This window comes from Muntiacus reevesi, chromosome 14 (assembly GCF_963930625.1).
Source record: "Muntiacus reevesi chromosome 14, mMunRee1.1, whole genome shotgun sequence".
Lineage (NCBI taxonomy): Eukaryota > Metazoa > Chordata > Mammalia > Artiodactyla > Cervidae > Muntiacus > Muntiacus reevesi.
Window position 1 is genome coordinate 33,825,655 of NC_089262.1, and position 6,463 is coordinate 33,832,117.

Sequence of the window (6,463 nt, forward strand, 5' to 3'; positions counted from 1 at the left end):
AAGGAATGCTGTCTCAGAAGACAGAGCCAAGAGCTGGACAGAGGCGCCAGGGGCAGTGGAGAACAATGGGTTAGGAAATTACTTCCAGGGAGCAGAACTGGGTCCTGCTGTCAGAGCAGGGCAACCTGGCGACATATGCCTGGCCGGATTCCAGAATTCTTAGGCGTCAGTGTCACTACGTGCTTTCCCTTTAATTTCCTTTTTGAATGGATGCACTTACTGCAATTGTCCTGCCCCTGGCTCTCACTGCTTGCTGAGTGTGTGCACAGCATACAACCTCTCTCTTTCATTTACAGGTTTCTAGATCCAAAAGAGTCACAGCCGAGAACTGCCTCATCCCCATTTGAACAAGAAATCACAAGATTCTAGACTCTGAGCCTAACACTATAGTTAAATGAGACTTTGGGAGGCCTTCAGAGGGAGAGAGTATATTTTGCACATGTTTTTGTTTTGTTTGTTCAGTTGCTCAGTTGTGTCCAGCTCTTTGCGACCTCATGGACTGTAGCACGCCAGGCTTCTCTGACCTTCACCATCTCCCGGAGTTTGCTCACATTCATGTCCATCTGAGTCAGTGACGCTATCTAAGCATCTCATCTTCGGCTGCCCTCTTCTCCTTTTGCCTTTAATCTTTCACAGCATCGGGGTCTTTTCCAATGAGTTGGCTCTTCACATCAGGAGGCCAAAATATTGGAGTTTCAGTTTCAGCATGAGTTCTTCCAATGCATATTGAGGGTTGATTTTTTTTTAGGATTGACTGGTTTGATTTCCTTGCAGTCCAAGGGACTCTTAAGAGTCTTCTCCAGCACCACAAAGGGGCATAAACGATTGGAATTAGGGGGAAAGCTATTGTCTGCTTTCATAGTAATGGGCACCAAAGATTCATGCCTCCAGGTAGTCACTTCCTACCTTGACTTCAGTCGTGGCCAGTGACTTGCTTTGGTCAATGGGACATCAGCAAACATAGTGCAAGCAGAGACTTGAAGAAACATTTCTTATTGGGGCTTGCACTTTCTTGCTGCTCCTATAGAGTCCTTCTACCACCATTTGAAGAAGCCCAGGCTAACTTACAGAGGATGAAAAATCACATGGAAAGAGGCCCCAAGCTGTCCCAGCCATCTCAACTGAGGTCTTAAAGATGTGAGTGAGCCCCACTCCAGCCCAGCTGATCCAGAGTAGAAGAAACATTGAGTTATCCCATAGAATCATATTTGTTGTGTTAAGCCATAAAGTTTTAAGATGGCTTTTTAACCAACTAACACAAGAAGACTCAAGCTGGCGTAAATCCAGCATATGAAAGATGGGGGAGGTAAATTTGAAGAGGAGAAATCTCTGGAAAAAATAAACGTAATGTATGGGCAGTCTCTCAAGACAAACAAAAGCAGGTTCACTGCGGGAGATCATACTATGTTGCATGGGGAGCCAAGAAGAAGAAAATGCCAGAAGTAAAGTCCAGTGGGAAAGTTGAAGATCGAAAAGTGATGATTGGGAAGTCTGTGAGATTAAGAGGCAAAGTGGTGGGAGGAATGAACGGGTCAGGATGAGTGATTCAGAAATAAAGCCTTGAACAAGGGTGAACTGCAGATCTTCTTTCTATGAAGGAGCTAACCGGTGATTAGCATAGTGTGCAGTAGAAATACAGAGTCAGAATCTATGATGGTGGGACTTCCCTGGCAGTCCAGTGGTTAAGACTCCACACTTCCAGAGCTTCCACTGCAGGGGGCACAGTTTTGATCCCTGGTCTGGGAACTAAGATCCCACATGCTGCATGCGTGTGGCCAAAAAAATAAGGTAAAAGGATGTATGAGGATGTGACCCAGGAATCACCATGTTTTATAAGCTCCCCGGGAATTTTTAATGTAGAATTTCTTCTCAGTGACCCACCCTATATGTTAAGGAGTATTGGAAGGCGTAAACTTTGTCAAGTTCCTGTTATACCCTGCCCCAGGACAATGGATACTATGTAACCAAGAAAGATCAACGATTCTCCAGTCTAGGTGCACATTAGAATCATCTGGGAAACCTAAAAATACATATTTCTACTATATATATTTTATTGTTTATATATATGGGGCTTCCTCAGTGGCTCAGCAGGTATAGAATCTGCCCACAGAGCAGGAGACACATGAGATGCAGGTTCGATCTGCAGGTGGGGAAGATCCCCTGGAAAAGAAAATGGCAACCCACTCCAGTATTCTTGCTTGGAGAATCCCATGGACAGAGGAGCCTGGCGGGCTACAGTCCATGGGGGTTACAAAGAGTCAGACATGACTGAAGGACTAACTATGCATTCATGTATACATGAATGTCTAGGCCCTACTGCATAGGAATTCAACCTCAATCTTCAAGACAAGCATCTAGGCATCAATATTTAAATTAAAAGCTTTCCAGGTGACTACGGGGTGGAGGAAGACTCTGGAAGAGATGATGTGATCCCTAAACCAAGAACCCCTCAGGTTTCTGAGAAATGAATAATAAACGTAGAATTTTGCTGAATCTCCTCATTTTCATATATTTTGTGATTGATCTAAACTGCCATTAAACTCAAAGAGCAGAGTTAGGAATTTGGTGACTAATGGCTATTCCTGAGTCAAAAGTGAAATAGCACTTATTTTCATGACGTAATAAAAGTCAAGGGAACAGTTTACTCAGACCATGAATCAGTGAATGCAGTTACCTGAACAGAGTCTAAATTTATCTATGAAAACATATTTTGATATATTGTTATACAGGATTTTAAGATTTGGGTAGAACGTTTAAACTACTAAAAAAAATACTGGTTTTATAAATGAGTAGAGCGAGCCTGATGTTTGAGATAATAAAGAGTCATTGGGAGCCATGACAAATCAAATTTGTGGGAATGGGCAAACTTTTGGGACATCCAAACATAAAAAAAGATTAAAGCTTCCTTTAGCCTACAGGCTGCCAGTCTATGGACCTTTGAGTCAGAATAGAAACTGTTATAATATGGAAATAACGTAAGTATGGAATTACAATAATTAAGAGGTCGGCAAAGGTTTTAAAGAAGGGGTGACCATGAAAACAATAGAAAGGCTAAGGATTTTTTTCATATTTTAATTTTAAAAATGTTAAGCTTTTCATCTTGAAATGATTTCACTCGCAAGCATGTTACAAATATAGGACAGACTTCCTGTGTACTCTTCACCCAGATCCTCCAAAAGTTAATATCTAACATAACATCTGCACAGAGATTAAAATCAGAAAATTTTCTCTAACAGATGCTGCTGCTAAGTTGCTTCAGTCATGTCCGACTCTGTGCGACCCCATAGACGGCAGCCCACCAGGCTCCGCCGTCCCTGGGATTCTCCAGGCAAGAACACAGGAGTGGGCTGCCATTTCCTTCTCCAGTGCATGAAAGTGAAAAGTGAAAGTGAAGTCGCCCAGTCGTGTCCGACTCTTCGCAACCCCATGGACTGCAGCCTACCAGGCTCCTCTGCCCATGGGATTTTCCAGGCAAGAGTACTGGAGTGGGTTGCCATTGCTATCTTATTCCAATAGCTTCCTTTGTCTTTCATTATCTTGACATTTTGAAGTGTGTTGGTCAGTTATTTTGTAGAATGGCCCTCAATTTGTGTTTGCATAATGTTTGCTCATAATTTAAACTAAGGTTATACATTTTGGGAGCAAATACTGCAGAGTGATACTATATTCATCTGAGTGCATCACAATGAGAGACATAGGATGATGACTTGGACCATTATACTGATGAAAATTTTAATCACTGAATTTAGGTGGTGCCTACCATCTTTCTCTATAATCATGCTACTGTTTTCCCCTCTGTAATTAGTTAGAAAGTTTGGGGAATATACTTTGAGATTACCTAAATATCCTATTTCTCATCATACTCTCTGCTAATGTCTTAGCATTTATTGATGACTCTTTCCTGAAACAATTCTCACTGTGGTGTTTGACAAATGTTTGACCTTAATCCTTCTACATTTATTAGTTGGAATTCTACTATACTTTTTCTTCTCTGTCATTTAAAGGCTACCCACTCCAGTGTTCTGGCCTGCAGAACTCCACGGACTGTATAGTCCATGGGGTCTCAGAGTCAGACACGACTGAGGGACTTTCATTTTCACTTTCACTTTATATCAGTACAGTTTGTGTATTCTTACTTTATTCTATGGGTTATAATCCATGACTAATATTATTTATTTTTTTGTTTATGTTGTCCCAGATTTGATAATGAGAGTTTTTTTAAAGTAGACTCCTATGTCCTTTTGACAGATTCTCATCATTTGTTTTTAATATTTCCTTATATCTGACATCATGAGACATTTCCTACCCATCTTATACTTTCTCTGCTTAGAATTAGCTACTTTTCCAAGGAACTATAGTAATTCTCATTGGATAATAGTGTTCAGAAACCAAGATCTGAGCAATTGGTGTGTTCATTGTTACTGGTATTGTGTCTAGGGCTCTCTGAAAATGGAGCTAGAAAATAAATGTGTGAACATACTGGTTAATATTTATGTCTATTTCTATATGCATCTGCATCTACATATCAAAAGCTATGAGTCCCATGTGCGGTAACCTCCAATATTAATTCAAATTAATCCAAATACATTCACTCTAGTTTTTCTCCTTTCCTTTATTATAACTCCCTTCCCTGGCCATGAGAAACTTGGCTCTCATTACCCATAATTTATTAACTTATTTGCTCAGTCTTAAGATAAACATTAAGTGGTTTTAGACAGCCCACATCTTTGAGTATGCAATACCTACATGCACCCATCTTCCCATACATGCATGTTTTTAAATGTTCATTCATACCTACATAAAGTATACTCATTCTGTCCCCCCAAACAGACAACTAAAGTATCATCCAATTACTACATCTAGTTCCAAGTCAGGACATCTGAGTGATATAAAAACTTTTTTCAGTCAGTGCAGCTCTTCACGGTTAGTTAAGACAAATTTATCAATCACCAAGACATTCAGTATATAACAGTAGACAAAAAATATAGGTAACTTCAATGAAAGAAGTCTCAATTATTAAAAGAGGAGAATTGGGAAAACACACACTCTCATGAACATAGACATCCACTGGCAAATAATACATAAAAGACATAATTCCCCTGGGGTGGGTATGAGACTTGGGGGTGAGAACATAGTCTAATCGGGGAATCTGAGGACGCTGGCTTGGAAATGGCAGTACTAGGAATTTTCTCTCTTCTTTCCAGCATCATGCTCTGTGCTGATCATAGAGCATAGTGCTATGTCAGTGAAGGAGTAGTTTAGTCAACCAATCCGGTAGCCTCTGGTTTTCTTCTCTTGGAGGCTCTTCATTCATTGACATATCTAGAGAAGGTTTCTGTGCATGTGACCTCAAAGAACCTGAGACTGCCACAGCATTGCAGCTGTCATAGACTGTGGTCGTCCAGGATTGGGATGTCTTTGGTGGCACAGTTCCTTCACAGGCTTAGGTATCATCAAGACATTTGACTAGTCACTTCTGCAGGCTGGGAAGCATAGACAGAGAGCCTGTCTCCAGTTGTATTTGAGCCTAGGAAGTTCTATTGTCTAACAGCAGACCTCTGTTGTATTAATGTTATCATCCCCTCAGACCTTAACGTCATGGATGCTACTTTCCTCTTGGCTTCTGCTACTGGACAGTTTCTGATAATAACTTGGAGTGGAATGATTTTTGCCCTGCCCCTCGTCCCATCACAGCTGCACTTGTTTGCTTCATCAGGTGGGAACGATTTCATAGGAAGTATTTAGGAGTGACGTAAGGGGATAGGCTTGTCTCTTGCCCCAGCTTTACCTTCTGTCTTTACTTGTATGAACCTTAACTTGGAGTCAAGTATTTGGTCTTTGTAACATTGCTGGATTCCAGGCAATTTTCTTGCCATGCATATCCAGAGACAGCCCTCTAAGTAAAACCATACTTTCTTCTGTTGTCATTTGGGACACTTCATCTGAAGATTGTTGCTTTATTTTAGGACCTTACTAGAATCCCGAATTCTGAATTTTTCCTGCCATTTTTCCTGATGCACTTTGTAGGCACAAGCCTGAGTCCCAACAGGCCATGGCTCTGCATCTCATCACCTCTGCTCAGGCAAGTCCACGTTTTGGTTTGTATTTTACTGCACGCCACTCCTGGAATCAAATTCTGTATCCGTTATGAATTCTCTGGTGGAATAAACAGAAAAGCTGGTTCAAATTTGCTTAAGCAATAAAGGAATTTATTTGCTTTTGTAACTCAAGGTTCAGAGATAAGGCCAACCTCAGAGTCAGCTTACCTCCCAGTGGGATTCACCCACTGTGCTCTCTCTTCTTGTCTGCATCCTCAAGTTCTTTCCATTTTGGGGGCAAGGTGGCGCCAACAATCCCTGTCTTTATAGCTTTATCCTCTGATTCTGAGAGGAAAAGTAGAGAAAGCAACTTTGATATCAAGATTGCTTGCCAGAATCCCAACTGGACTGTTTAGGTTATGTAG